A 14274-nucleotide genomic window follows, 5' to 3' on the forward strand; every position below is an offset into this window, starting at 1 on the left:
AACCTCTTTTTAACCAATCCCCTCATTCTTGAAGAATTCCTTCTTAGCGTTTAGCAGTATGGAATGAATGCATTTCTTAATGCTTCTTCCATAAAGTAACACCACCAGTTTAAGTTTAGTTGAAACTTTTGTCTACTCAGTCCAAAATCTTGAAGTTGTCAAAAGGTATTTAGAAAACAAAATAACTTCAAGAAGGAGCAAGATTGTACTTTAGACTTTTAATAAATTTTATTTATGCACTACTTTATGGAATAAAGCAAGCACACAGCACTTCATGGAATATGCTAGTGTATGGATTTATGAAATTAAAAGTAATTTCAGAACATTAGACAGCAAACAGAAATGTGGAGTATGATATAATAGGTTATAGCAAGTGGAATAAGAGTTTTCTTTAATTTAGGAAGTATCAATCACCAGAGACAATCAGCACAAAATTCCAAAAGAGACAAAACAAAGACACAAAATTTCAATGAAAAGGAAATTATGAAAAATAATGCAGGGTGATGTTGCAACCAATAAGCGACTTTGACACTATTACAACCATGTAGAAGGAAATGAGTTATGCTTAACTGACATTAATTGCTAAGAGGTTTTTAGAGCCCAATATGAGTAAAAAGTTATTCTCCACATGCCGACATCATTAGCTGGAATAACTGTCATTTATTTGGGCAGGGTAATGACAACTGTGGAACTTCTGGGGGATAAAAACCAGTATCTGGAAAGGTCCAAAAATGGAAGACAAGAACTACCACCCACTATGAGAGGTTTCCATAAACATAATCTAGGAAGGCTGATAAGTGTGGGCAGGAGATGGCAGTGGGATAGGGGGGCACTCCACCAGCCCCAACCTACAGGAGACTTGATGTGTGAGCACTGCAAGAGATTCCCCTCAGAGGATGGAGCCACTCTGGGAAGAGCATCTAGGTTCCAAGTTCCCTCCCTGGCTTCTCCAAGATAGGGCTGAGAGAGATTCCTGCCTGCAACCATGGAGAAGCCGCTGCCAGTCTGTGAAGACAATACTGAGCTAGATGGACCAATGGTCTGACTCAGTATATGGCAGCTTCCTATGTCCCCAAGATCAATGAATGCAGATTCATCACTCTTTTGAAGACCACGCAGCCCCACTGCCAACCAGTTTTCATTATGATGGGCAAAGTGGGTGGGCCCGCCTAACCCGCCACGTTTGGGGGGAGGGGAAGGGGGAGCCAGACTGACTCATGCACAGCAGCATACATGATCTGGGGCGCATGGTGGGATCCGTTTATGTCCCAGAAGAGCACTGATGCGCAGTGTGAACCCACCCAAGGGCAGGGAGGGAATCCCACTTACGGGGAATCTCCGAGCGAGAGAGGGGAGAAGGCGAGGTCCAGAACTCTCAGACTCCGCTGCCAAGGCAGGAAGGAAGGAAGGAAGGAAAGAGGCGCTCGCGGAGTTCAGCCCCGCCCACCCCCGGCACCCAACGGGCTCCGCCAATCGTCACCGCCTCCCCCGCCACAAACACCGAGAGGGGGAGGGGGGGACCAAGAACGCTGCCATTACCTGACAGTTTGTTTCCCTTCCCAGCCGGCCCGCTCTGTGCGCGTGGGCGAGGCTCGCTCGCGAACAAGCCAACGGCGCGCAGGCTCAGTTCAGCTCTGCTCCGCCTCTCAGTAGCCTCAGGGAAGGTCGCTCGGGGCGGGCCTCTGGCGTCACGTGACCCAGAGCGCGCCCTACCATTCCCCGCGCCGCTTTTCCCTTCTGTTGTTTTCCCTTCGGAGCGGAAAATCAAGGTTTGGTACAGCAAATCGGTGCCTCGAGCTCACTGTTTTCGGTCACTTGGCAACCCGAAGCGGCGCAGTAATATAGCGATTGGCTGCATAGAGTATAGAGATAAGAAAATACTAGAGTTACAAACGGTGTTGTCAACAAATGGACTTCCTAGGTGCTTTTTTTTAAAAAAAATCTCGCTCGAAAGTGAAAGTTGACTATAGAAAACGATGCAGAAAGTTAGGGTTTCAGAGTCACTCTAATGTTGGTGGCAACGCCCCTGTTTCAATCAGTACAAGGGAGCAGCAAAAACAGAAGTTCATGGTCCCCCCCCCCTCCAATTCAGGGTCTTGTGGTAGCAAGCATGACCTGTCCCCTTAACTAAGCAGGGTCCACCCCCTGGTTGCATATAAATGGGAGACTTGATGTGTGAGCACTTTAAAAGATTCCCCTCAGGGGATGGAGCCACTCTGGGAAGAGCGGAAGGTTTCAAGTTCCCTCCCTGGCAGCATCTCCAAGATCGGGCTGAGAGAGATTCCTCCTGCAACCTTGGAGAAGCCGCTGCCAGTCTGGGTAGACAATACTGAGCGATGTGGACCAATGGTTTGACTCAGTATATGGCAGCTTCCTATGTTCCTATGTACAGTACATGTCTCCCCAGTGCTGAAGTATGACACTTTGCCCTCACTTCTGCAGGTGACAATTATGACATAACCTGTGATTTCTCTGTTATGATGCGCTCATTGTCTCCTTGATGATGGCTAAAGCTCAGTGGTGTGGAGCAGGGATTCTCAACCTTGGGTCCCCAGATGTTATTGGACTCCCATAATCCCCAACTCCCATAATCCCCAACCAAAGGCCACGGGCTGGGGATGGGATTATGGAAGTTGAAGTCCAATAACGTCTGGGGACCGAGCGTTGAGCATCCCTGGTGTGGAGGATGCATCTCACCGGGACAGCTTGATTATCCAGCTGGATTCTCCTCTTTCAATACTGAGTATAGTTTTGTCACAGCTGAAGGCAGTTAAAGAAAATGGTCTCAAAACAAAAAACATGATGTAAGGTAAGGAATGTTGCATGGTTTCAGAAAAAAAGAAGCGAAAAACTTCAGATGTTAACATCCCCAATGCAGAGGTAAGTGCTGCTTTGTTAAAGAAAGCAGCCATTTGGTTTCTTTCCTAGAGAATGAAAGGCAACACCTTCACAACAGGCTTTATTAGCAGGAAATAGCTTAGCTTGAAATGCATGTGTGGCAAGCGGGGTGGGGGAGATTTTGTTTGTAAAGTTTTTACTTTCTAATCTTCTCACTAGGATCTTGTTTCGCTGCCACCATATCCTCTCTATATAATCAGAACTTTATAGGGGACTTCAGGTTTGATAACACAGTGATGTAGTGATACAGACAGTGATATAGACAGAGACACTCTCCTTTGAAATTTCAGAAAACAAATAAAGAGTTATTAATTTACAGATTCTGAGGGTTGTTTCTTTTAAAGAGTTTGGTACTTTGACCAGTACATACTTTCAGTTTCTCTTCATATGTACACACAGTTTTATGAATTTGGTTTTACACTCACCTTTCTTCTCAAAGCTCATATATTAGAATTACAACTGTGTTTATTTTTACAGAATCTTCCCTGGTTCTTCTGAACTCAGGCTTCTCCCAGGCTGTATCTCAGACACACACACACACACACACACACACACACACACTGTACTGTGTTTTCACAGTACACACTCCTCCTGCCTACTGTCACTCTCAAGATCCCAGCTGCTCTAACAGCTTTGCTCCACAAGGGGGCTTCACAGGCACAGGGTTTGTCACTGCCAAACACACTTACTATGGAATTTAACCCTTTCCTACCCAGATATCTCTATACAGTTTATTCTCCAATCTTGTTGCACTGTTTCAGGAAGGAGGAAGTGTATTAGAGCACAGGTGGTCACCACCAACTTGGAGGCAAGTCCTTAAGAGGTAAGTCTTGTCTTGCCAAAGAAAAAGGCTACTTGTTTTCTTTTCTGGCCCACTGGCCTTTTTAGATCCAACATTGATCTATTTTGATGACTGTTTTGCAGATTGAAAGGTAATTTTCCAGTGTACAAGGAAGTTATCTCAAGAGAAAAAGAAATACTTCCCCAAGGAAAGCAACAATACATCTTTATATTGCATGGGAACAGTCTTGTGCAGATAAGTGGGGGAGGGGGCAATCTTTTTTGCAGGAAAACAATTTATGGTTTCCCCAAAGCTTAAGAAGGCAGCAAACCTATAACAAAAGGTCTGGTGTAAGGTAAGGAACATCAGGATTGTTGCTTTTCTTCAGGACATGTGAAACATCACCAGCATGGAAATAGATCCTTAAGAAGTAAGCCCTTTATTGCTAATGAAAGTGGCTATGTGGTTTCTTTCAATGATTAATAATAATAATAATAATAATAATTCAATTTCTATACCGCCCTTCCAAAAATGGCTCAGGGTGGTTTACAAAAAGAAATAAACAAATAAGATGGCTCCCTGTCCCCAAAGTGCTCACATTCTAAAAAGAAACATAAGACACACACCAGCAACAGTCACTGGAGGAAGTACTGTGCTGGGGGTGGATGGGGCCAGTTACTCTCCCCCTGCTAAATAGAATCACCACAGTAAAAGGTGCCTCTTTGCCCAGTTAGCAGGGGATTAAAACTATCATTGAAACACTTATGATAGTTAAACATCTATCTGATCATTTGGTGTCATTGTTTCTGCAGATTGAAAGGGATTTTTTTCAGTTAAAAAGAGTTATCCATCCATTCTCTAAAGATGTTATCGTGAAAAGTAGTTTCTTTTCAACAGATAAGTAGTTGAAAGGAAAATACCATCCTTTAAAACAGTGTACAATCAATAAAACCAATCCATCTTTCTTATGAAGCCAAGCAGTAAATTTATCATCAGGAATATTGGCAGCACAGGAATTTTGTTGCTTTATCTCATCCAGAAGTAACAAAACAATGCACATGAAAAGGAAGGAAACCTTGAGACTTAAGCAGTGGAATTGTATGCAATGAATTGTTTTTGCCCCTCAGAAGAGATTGCTCCTTTGCATGATGTTTAAACTACACTAAACTTTAGTTACTCTTTCAGATGGAGCAAAACAAAACATTGCTTTGAATACTTGCAGAGCCAGCCAGCTAATAGAGAGGAAATCTCTGGCAAGGGAATGAATTTAAACACCATTAATAACACACACAGGAAGGAATTGCATTCAGAAAAGGAATGCAGACCCCTACTGTCTCTGCATGGTGATTTTCCATGAACGACAGTAATACAGTCTGCAGGACACCAGTGAGCCATTGCAGTAGGAAGCTGGGCCGAGGGAGTGCTTGCTTATGGTCCTTGCTCACATACCCAGGGTAGCACTGACTGCCACTTTGGAGACTGGGAAGGAATTTTCCTCCAGGATAGATCAGTCAAGACACTGGAAGCATTTTGCCTTCCTCTGGGCATCCACCAGGGGTCACCTGCTAGGTTATTTGATATGCCATTACAATATTTTTAACCCTCATCCAGATTTTTATCTATCTATCTATCTATTTTAAATAATTAATAATAATTAATAATAAATAAATAAAATCCAGATTTGTGGGTGGATTTCCACCCCCAGCTGTGTAAAAGTTGCATAAACAAGCAAACCACTATGCCACTATCCCAGCTATGCTCTTGTCAAACTCTTACTTGACTCTGGCACACAATATTTCTACAAGTATGGCCCCTCACCCATTATGATATTTATGTTATTAATAAAATATGACACAGGTAGAAACTGCCCCAAAATGAATGGGCTCTCTATGGTGAGGTGGTTTCTATCCTATTCCGATTATATTCCGTTTTGGACTGTGCAGCCAAGACGGCGGACATGCAGACTGAGAGGGCTTACCAGAAGCAGCCCACAATCTTCCAGAACAAGAAGTGTGTGCTTCTGGGAGAGACTGGCAAGGAAAATCTCCCTCATTATTATAAGAATATTGTTTCTATGTGTAAACTGCCCTGAGCCATTTCTGGAAGAGCGGTATAGAAATTGAAATAATAATAAGACCCCAAAAGAGGCCATTTGTGCACACTTATATTGACAAGAAATGCCCTTTTACGGGTAACATGTCAATTTGTGGCCGTATCCAGTCAGGCATTGTCACCAAGATGAAGATGCAGTGCTCCATCGTCATCCGCAGGGACTACCTCCATTACACCCGCAAGTACAACCACTTTGAATAGCATCACAAGAACATGTCTGGGCACCTGTCTCCTTATTTCAGGTCATGCAGCACCTGAGGCAGGATGGAACCAGCCCGGCACGATGTGCATGTGCCAACGACGACTCCTACCAGCCTTCAGTGCTCTTCCCGGCCTGCATCCCTGGCATGGATAGGAGCAAGCACAAGCTGGTCTCCATCTTCTTCTGCTCCTTCTACCTCTTGAGAAACTGTACCATCCTGTTCATTATTAAGAGAACTCCAGGCCTCCACAAGCCAATGTACTACTTCTTTTCCATGCTGGCAGTTACGGATCTGGGTCTGATAATGTGCACTCTTCCCACCACACTGGGCATTTTTTGGTTTGATGTCAGGACCATTGGATTTGATATCTGCCTCACCCAAATGTATTTCATTCACATTGTCTCTGTGCTGGAGTCCTTGCTGCTTCTGGTCATGGCCATGGATCGCTTTCTGGCCATTTCATACCCTCTGAGGTATACAGCCATCTTGACCAAGCTGACTATCTTCCCATTTAATTTCTACTGAAGCAGCTGACATACTACAGTAACAATAGCACTCTCTCCCACCCCTTTTGCTTCCACCCTGACATAATGAAGTTAGCCTGTGGGGATATCCGTGCCAACATCCGCTATCTGTTTGGCCTGGCCTTCCAGGGTTTTTAAACTGTTGTAAATGTTTGGCCTGGACCTCCAGGGTTTTAAAATTGTTTTAAATGTTTTCATTATTAATTGGTTTTATGTTGTTTTTATAGTTTTTGTTTTTAACTGTTAATTGATTTTAATTGTTTTTAGTTTAATGAAAATCACCCTGAGCCATTTTTAGAAGGGCGATATATAAATCGAATAAACAAATAAGTCAGTCAGTCAGTCAATTGGAAAAACCACCCCAGAAATGAATTGAATCCATATAATGGGGTGGTTTCTATTCCACTCCCATTTTAAGCTCTTTGGAATGGGGGAAGGACACCTTGTTCTTTTTGGAAGCTTCAGTTTTGTTTCCCCAGATAATGACTAGTTTGAGGCACTGTATAGTTCTGTGCTCCCGAGTTAGGGCAGATGAAACCAGCCCCTCCCAATCACTAGGTATGATACTGTGGAACAAGTAAAGCCTTTTGAAGCGTCTGACTTCACAGAAGCAGGGATTTTATCCCACAGAAAAAAGCCAAAAGGATCACAGAAGTGACAGCCACAACATGTCAGCTTCAGTATGCTTGCATCTGTTATTCAACCATCTGCAGTACATCTCTGGTCTTTTTCCATTTCTCCTACTGGGATACGATACAGCACAGAATGGGTGTGTGTGTGTGTGTTTTGGAGCTTGGTTCTAGGTGGAGAGAACAAGAAGATGTAGAGGTGGGATGTGTGGCACTGAACAGTTTGCTGAACCTCACTCACCTGCCATTGAAAGTACCAAGATAATGGATTACATGACAAGCAGAAATGGCAAAAGGTGGTCTAAAACCAGTCTATTACTCGTCCACTACACAGTGCTGAGGTGGGATCTGTGTCCTCCAGTGAGAGGCCAGACCAAGAGAAGTTTAGTCCAGCAGGAGGAGGCAGTGAGTGAAGCAACTCCCTCCCCTGCAATCTGAGAGAGACAGGACCATCATGAACCCTGAGGGAGGAATCCAAATACTTCCGAAAGTCCTGGAGAGCCACTGCCAGTCAACAATGCTGCTTTAGATGGACCTATGGTCTGACTCAGTAGGCAGCAGCCTCCTATGTTCTGATGGAAGCACCTTGACCTAACAGAACTGCAAGTGTGTCTTAGGCTTAGCCTGCTAGTCCTGCTTGGTGTGTTTCCTGCCAATCAGGCAGCACTGCAGGGATTGCAGGCACTACATTTGGGACCTTCCTACTTCTGTGCCACAATGCAACTGAGATGATTTAAGGACATTACAAGTAGTTTAAAGTTCAATGACAAAGCCACATGACAGGAGTGATTGTCAAGTTGGCAACCATATCTGGACCTTATTTGTGCAGAAGCTGCAGCACAGCTACATTCCTAGGTCTGACCAGCAGTTAATGAGCAACTGTTCAGTTTCTGAGACGCTGTCCCTTCTGGCAGGACATTCCAAGCAAGCCAAAAAGGTACATTTTGAAATTATGATAGTGCTGTGATGAAGAACCATCCTACCCACTGAGAGGAGATGGTTACCTTGGGAAGCAGGCTGGAGGATTGCAACAAAGACAAGTCAGCCTGCAAGTTGTGCAGCAATATGTACCGCCATGGAACAACACTTGGGGCCACTTGCTGAAGTACATGTAGGGGGTGATTGAGATTAGCATCCCTCTCATGCAATTAAAGGATGTGCCAAGAGTGCACAGCCACCAGTGGCATCAGGGCAAGTGTGTTCTTGTCACAGACATGATGTTCTCACGTGGGCAGGGTATTGTTCATCTGAACCTGCCCTCAGAGAATTGTGGGGAGGGATCATTTTTACCCCCCTCCCCCGTATATAGCTGGCAGATGCTCTCCTGAGAAAGAACTTGGCCTGTGTAGGCACTATGAAACACAAGAAGCCCTCAGAGATGCAACCCTCAGATATGCAACCACATACCCTCAGAGATGCAACCACATTCACAAAGGGAAGCACTGTCAACTGTGTTTGGCTTGGATGGAAATTAGACGTTGGTATTTTGTGTACCCAGGAAGTTTGTGCCCAGGACAGCTGACAAGAAACCAACCAAAAAATATGTTGATTGTGGGTGAATGGCCTGTAGAATGCATTCAGCAAGCTCCCAGATTGTCTTTAGGCCAGTCACAGAGTGTACTTTCAGCTGAAATGCTGAGAGTGGAGCTGTTGAAGTATAGATCCTCATTAGTGTGGGTTTGAAGTGCTAATTTTTCTTTGCTGAGAACTCACATTCTGAGCCCTTTCTCACGACTGAGTGAGAGGGCTTGAGGGTGGGTACTGGGGAAGGGAGCAGAAGTTTGCCTTACCCACAGATGAGCAACATGAGGTTGCTGGGCATATGAATCACATGTCAAGACAGTCCCCAGCAGTGCGGGCTGTGTGGGGGTCGGGACACATTGTCCAGGCCCCTGGAAATCCCACAATGCACCATGCGAGTGTGTGGTGCATTGTGGGGATCCCCCACTGACAGGCAGGTGGCTGTTAGTGTTTCAGCTCTGGCTGAAAGCAGCTGGTGCTGACACATGGTCAATTGAATGGAAGTAGGGGAGCACTCGCTCCCTTAAAGTCATTTAAGAGTCCAACTTCTTGGCCGGGTTTGCCACTGAGGTGTCACTGGGAGCCACTCGGTTCCTAGTGGTTCCCACAGGCAGCCAAGCCCAGGCTTAGCTGTTCGTGAGAACTTCCCCTCTCAGTGAGTCATTCAGTCACACAGGGTACCATGCTTGTGATGTGGGGGTCACTGCTGCACTCTCCTGCAGTGAAATATTAAATTAAGAGTTCTGTAAAACAGGGCTTCTCAAATTTAGTTCCCCAGATTCTGACTACAACTCCCATCATCCCAGTCATAATGGCCAAGGGGCATTGCAGTTAGGGGTGATGAAAGATTTAGCCCAACAACATCTGAAGAGCCCTTGCATCACAAAGTTTTTTTTAAATTAAGTTTAAACAAACATTAAAATACATCTATTGATTATCACTTCTTTTTGTCTCATTTGCCTTTTTCACTGATATAGTGAGTACAGATTCTAAGCTTGTCCATACTACAGACTTAATCCTCATTCTGAATTATGAAATTTTACTCACATTTATTCACTAGGACTTCTTTCTTCCAAGTAGTTTCATTTGTTATTTTGGAAACCCCCCAATTTTCCAGACCACAGAACCTACAATAATTGTATATTTCACTTCCGGGGAGTGTAGCAGTGACTCCCACCTCCAAGCCAAGCATGACACTCTGTGCAACTGCACCTGCGGGGTAACAAGCTCTGAAGGGATTTGTTTTGTGTGCAAGAATTGAACATGGGCCCCATCAGATAATTTCCCCATAGGAATCAATGGGATACTCAAAAAGATTAATAACTCCCAAATGGCTGGGTAGAAAACCCTGAAATTTCACATGGCATTAGATAGTCAAGTTTATTTATGGTCAAAGACCAAAATTCAAAACATATGTACAAATAAGAATCAACAGTGGTTATAGTAGTTTGGTATAATGTCTCAGCATAACAAATAAACCCCAAGTTACACAAGCTGGTCTACTATCTGATGCCTAACTTTCCTAGCCACCACACAGAACTTTGTGACATTAGTCGTTATCTCCTTTTCTAATCAGAAATCAAGTAATTAACATAAAATATGTCTGTATGCCCTGGATAATCAACCAATAGTGGAGCAATAAAACGTTGACAAAAATCCCTGTAAAGGGAACAGTAAAATAAAATGTGAAAAATTGATTCCCAATCTCCGGAATCACACAGGCACAGTCTCTGTTCTTTAGGAATCCTTCTGAACCTACACTCCAAATCAGCCAAAGGTAATACACTACATTGGGCCAACATGAACATCTTGCGGTATTTAGCAATTGTAAGTTTATCTAAATAACTCACAGGGTTGCTGTTATAGGGCTGTAGCCCCCCCCCCCAAAAAAACCACTTCCTTAGGCATTAAAGACTGATGAATTTGCGCCTCCATATCATAGATCAGTTGTTTTAGTGCCAATCTCACACAGATGAATCCCAACTTCAGCAAGACATCTAAGCTAAAGCCATAAAGGCTTTACAAAGAACTGACGATTTTCAACGGGAGTTAAAGCTATACATGAGGGTGAGATGATCAAGGCCTGTAGGGAAGAAATGTAACTTCAGCCAGTAACTTAAAATTGAAAGCCAGACCCAAGCTTCCACTCTAGGAATACCAGCTTCCAGCCTCAGGATCACGTTTGGGATGCATTTAGAGGCCTGCAAAACAGATCTTAAAAACTTTGTCTGAATGACCACCAAAGCTGCAAAATTAGCATACGGACCCAGTTGCAATCCGTACAGCATCTGAGGGCAGGATTTAGCTAAAATTAATTCAAGTGCTGCTGGGACAAATTGAGCACCCTGCTGATGAAAATAGGATTGAATAGCTGCTGACGATGTTCATGCATTTTGAGTGACATACTGCAGATGTGCACTATGTCTCGTAGGGGCCTGGAAACCAACAGCTAGGTATTTAAAGGTCTTTACTTGTTCTAACTTATGCCCATCCAAAGACCAATTCAAGATCTTTGGACTTTTTGCAAAAGCTAGGATTTTAGTCTTACTATAATTAATTTCTAGGGTGTATTCGTGGCAAAAAAGAGCCAAGGAGCAAAGCACTCTGCAAAGGCCTACAGGGGTCTGAGAAAGAATTGCAGCAGCATCTGCATATAGCAAGATGTTAACCTGCCTATTGGCTAGCTTTGGTGGATGGAAGGATGAACTAGCTATATAATCTACAATAGGATAGATATAATAATTGAAGAGAGCTGGAGCCAGAATACAGCCTTGCCTCACTCCCCGATAGATGGGGATTTATTTAGTGAGATTTCCAGCAGAGCTACAGCAGTGAATTCCTTTGTAGCTTATAAATCAAAAGAAGCAAACCATGGTCAACTGTAGACTTTACTAACCTCTCCCATAACTTATCTCTTGATATTGAGTCAAAAGCTGATTTAAAATCAATAAAGGCAGCATAAAGAGTAGAGTGAGATTGATTAGAGTATTTCTTTGCTTAGTGCTGTAAAACTAATGCTTGATCAATAGAATAACTGGCCCTGAAACTTGCCTACTCATCAGCTAATATCTTTTCTTCATCCATCCAATCTTGAAGTTGGACAGATATAAACCACTCTGATTTTGTTGTTGTTGAAAAGCAGTATATAAATATTCCAAATGAATTGTGATTAGAGGTATACTGCTTCTAAATATGGAAATCTCATTTAGCTGTCATAGCTAATACCCATTGATAGATGGTCCTCCATCTGTTTGATGCATTGTGTATTAGTTATGGGTCATGGATTAGTTATGTAAATGTTGAATTTTTCAGTGTTTTGCTGTCTTCTTTCTGCTGTGTTTATCATAAGATGTCTGTGGTAAATGTCTGTTTTTCTAATCTTCAAACCAATGCAGCCTATGCAGTAGCTGTCATCACAGGACTTGCCTTTAGAATTTACCCTAATGACTCATGTCCTCATTCCAGCCAGGAGAATGGTTCTGAATGAGAACAAGCAATACCAAAGTCTATTATCTCCAAATATGTAGTTTGGCACCTTCATGTTTTAGCCACAACACCCCTTTTCCATGCCTGCATTGAGAATGCTAAGTATTCACCCCACCCATTTATTGCAAAACTAATATTATGATCCACAAAGCAGCTGAGTAGGAATACTTGGTTTCAATGGGATTAAATCAGTTGACATCCAGATACTTTGCCTTAACTAGATTGCTAATTGAAGTACAGTATAAATAAGATATAAAATTGTAGGTAGCTGTGTTGGTCCATTAGAAGACAAGTTGTTCTAGTAAGAACTAATCGGCCTACTTTCCTTTCACTGTCTCCACAACTGGACTAAATTTGGTTCAAATGGAGGTCCATAAGTTAGATCTCTTGTGCCTCAAATGTTCATGCATCTGCCATCTTGGATTGGGGTGGATGACATCATCACAAACTATGCCACTGAGGTGTCCCTATGTGTCCATACAGCTGCAGCAAATTTGGTTCAAATAGGTTAAGCGGTTCACTTGCACCTCAAATGTTTATGCATCCGCCATCTTGAATCAGCATGGATGACATCATCACAAGCTATGCTATTGAGGTGTCCATGTGTGTCACTCACTGCAACTGTACCAAATTTGGTTTGAATTGGCTAGAGAGACCACAAATTAGCCTGCTTGCGCCTTAGATGTTCATGTGGCAGCCATCTAGAATTGGAGTGGATGACATCATCACACACCACACCATTTGGGCATCCCTGTGTGTCCCTACAGCTGTAGCCAATTTGGTTCAAATTGGTTAAGTAGATCACAAGTTAGCCCACTTGCGCCTCAAACGTTTACATGTCCGCCATCTTGGATCGGGGTGGACGATATCATCACAAAGTACTCCATTGATGTTTCCCTACAAATGTACCTGATTTGGTTCATATTGGTCCAGATGTTGCGAAGTTGATGGGGAGGGGGGACACACACGCACAGAAAGCCGGGGACACACGGACACACATACAGAAAGCCAGATGATCTCATAAGCCTACTGGAAAGTAGGCTAAAAAATCCACAACCAAAACTAGGATAATACAACCAATGTAAGAGTCACAAAGCATTAAACAGCAACCTTTTGGATTCTATAGAACACTTTATCAGACTAGATGATAAGCAGGAAAATGAGAGGGGAAGGGGGCAAATGGAAACACAAATGGTTTCAAAGCACACCAAAGGCTGTTGGGTCAAAGGAAATAAAAAATGGCTGTATTCCCACATTTTGGAAATATAAGATCTCAAAGTTCCAAAGTCCAATCCCCAACACTTCATCAAAGCTTACAGGTTCCCAGGAGTGTAGGGAGGCTGGCAGGGGCCCACTGGCTCCATCCTCTGCATCTGGCATCAGACGCAGGGGCCCAGCTAGCCACACCCCCGCATCTGACATCAGACATGGGGACATGGTCTTCCTCTCAAATGGGGCTGTGCGGCCCCATTTGGAAGGGAGATCGGCCCATGCTGTGTTGGGCAGTATGGGCCAGAGTGACTCTCCCTGCCACGTAGCCCCATTTGGAAGGGAGATCCTGCTGCGTTGGCAGTGAGACCAGGAGCGGATCAACCTGCCTTTAAGGCAGGGAGAGTCACTCTGGCGTGCAGATTTCTGCTCCAAATGGGGCCGCGCGGCCCCATTTGGGACCGAAATAACCCCCCCGTGTCTGACATCAGACATGGGGGGCATGCCTGGGGCCGCACTCGTGGCCCCTGATTGGTGGCGGCCTGGGTTCTTTGAACTCATTTGCCCAATGGTGGCTCCATACCTGCAGGTTCCTTCCAATGCAGGGGGTGGGGGGACCCACACAGAAACAATCTAGACTTTTAAGTCGTGTAATAGTAATAGAATAATAGCCATATTTTTGTTGTTTGAAAGCATAATTCTAATCCATAGATATGAAAAGCATGGACAACTAGTCTAATAGATATACCAAGGAGATGAAACGATCATAGGGAGAGTCTAGCCTCCAGCACTTTCAAAATAAGTTGTGTTACCCATCTGAGATTCCAATATAAATACATTTGCATTGCTTTGAACATGCCAAATATAATTATGTACTCAAAGTGAGGTTCTGTGAGAATGATAGACTTGGG

General features: G+C 43.7%; 1 protein-coding gene and 1 long non-coding RNA gene across 3 annotated transcripts in view; one reads left to right on the forward strand and one right to left on the reverse strand.

The window, feature by feature from the left end:
- Nucleotides 1-1835, reverse strand: part of ATG5 (autophagy related 5) — a 50456-nt gene extending 48621 nt beyond the window's left edge. Inside the window, exon 1 of one of the 2 annotated variants that reach the window (XM_053287670.1) lies at nt 1540-1835. The gene's annotated coding sequence lies outside the window, so the exon portion shown is untranslated. Of the gene's footprint in view, nt 1-1329; nt 1486-1539 lie in introns of those variants that run through there. The other variant, XM_053287714.1, reaches the window with a different exon arrangement.
- On the forward strand, nt 1552-6846 carry LOC128341479 (uncharacterized). Its single transcript, XR_008314425.1, has 2 exons — nt 1552-3721; nt 3823-6846. It is a non-coding gene; the product is annotated as an uncharacterized LOC128341479 (long non-coding RNA).
- The last annotated feature ends 7428 nt before the right edge of the window (nt 6847-14274 follow it).

This window comes from Hemicordylus capensis, chromosome 1 (genome assembly GCF_027244095.1).
Source record: "Hemicordylus capensis ecotype Gifberg chromosome 1, rHemCap1.1.pri, whole genome shotgun sequence".
Lineage (NCBI taxonomy): Eukaryota > Metazoa > Chordata > Lepidosauria > Squamata > Cordylidae > Hemicordylus > Hemicordylus capensis.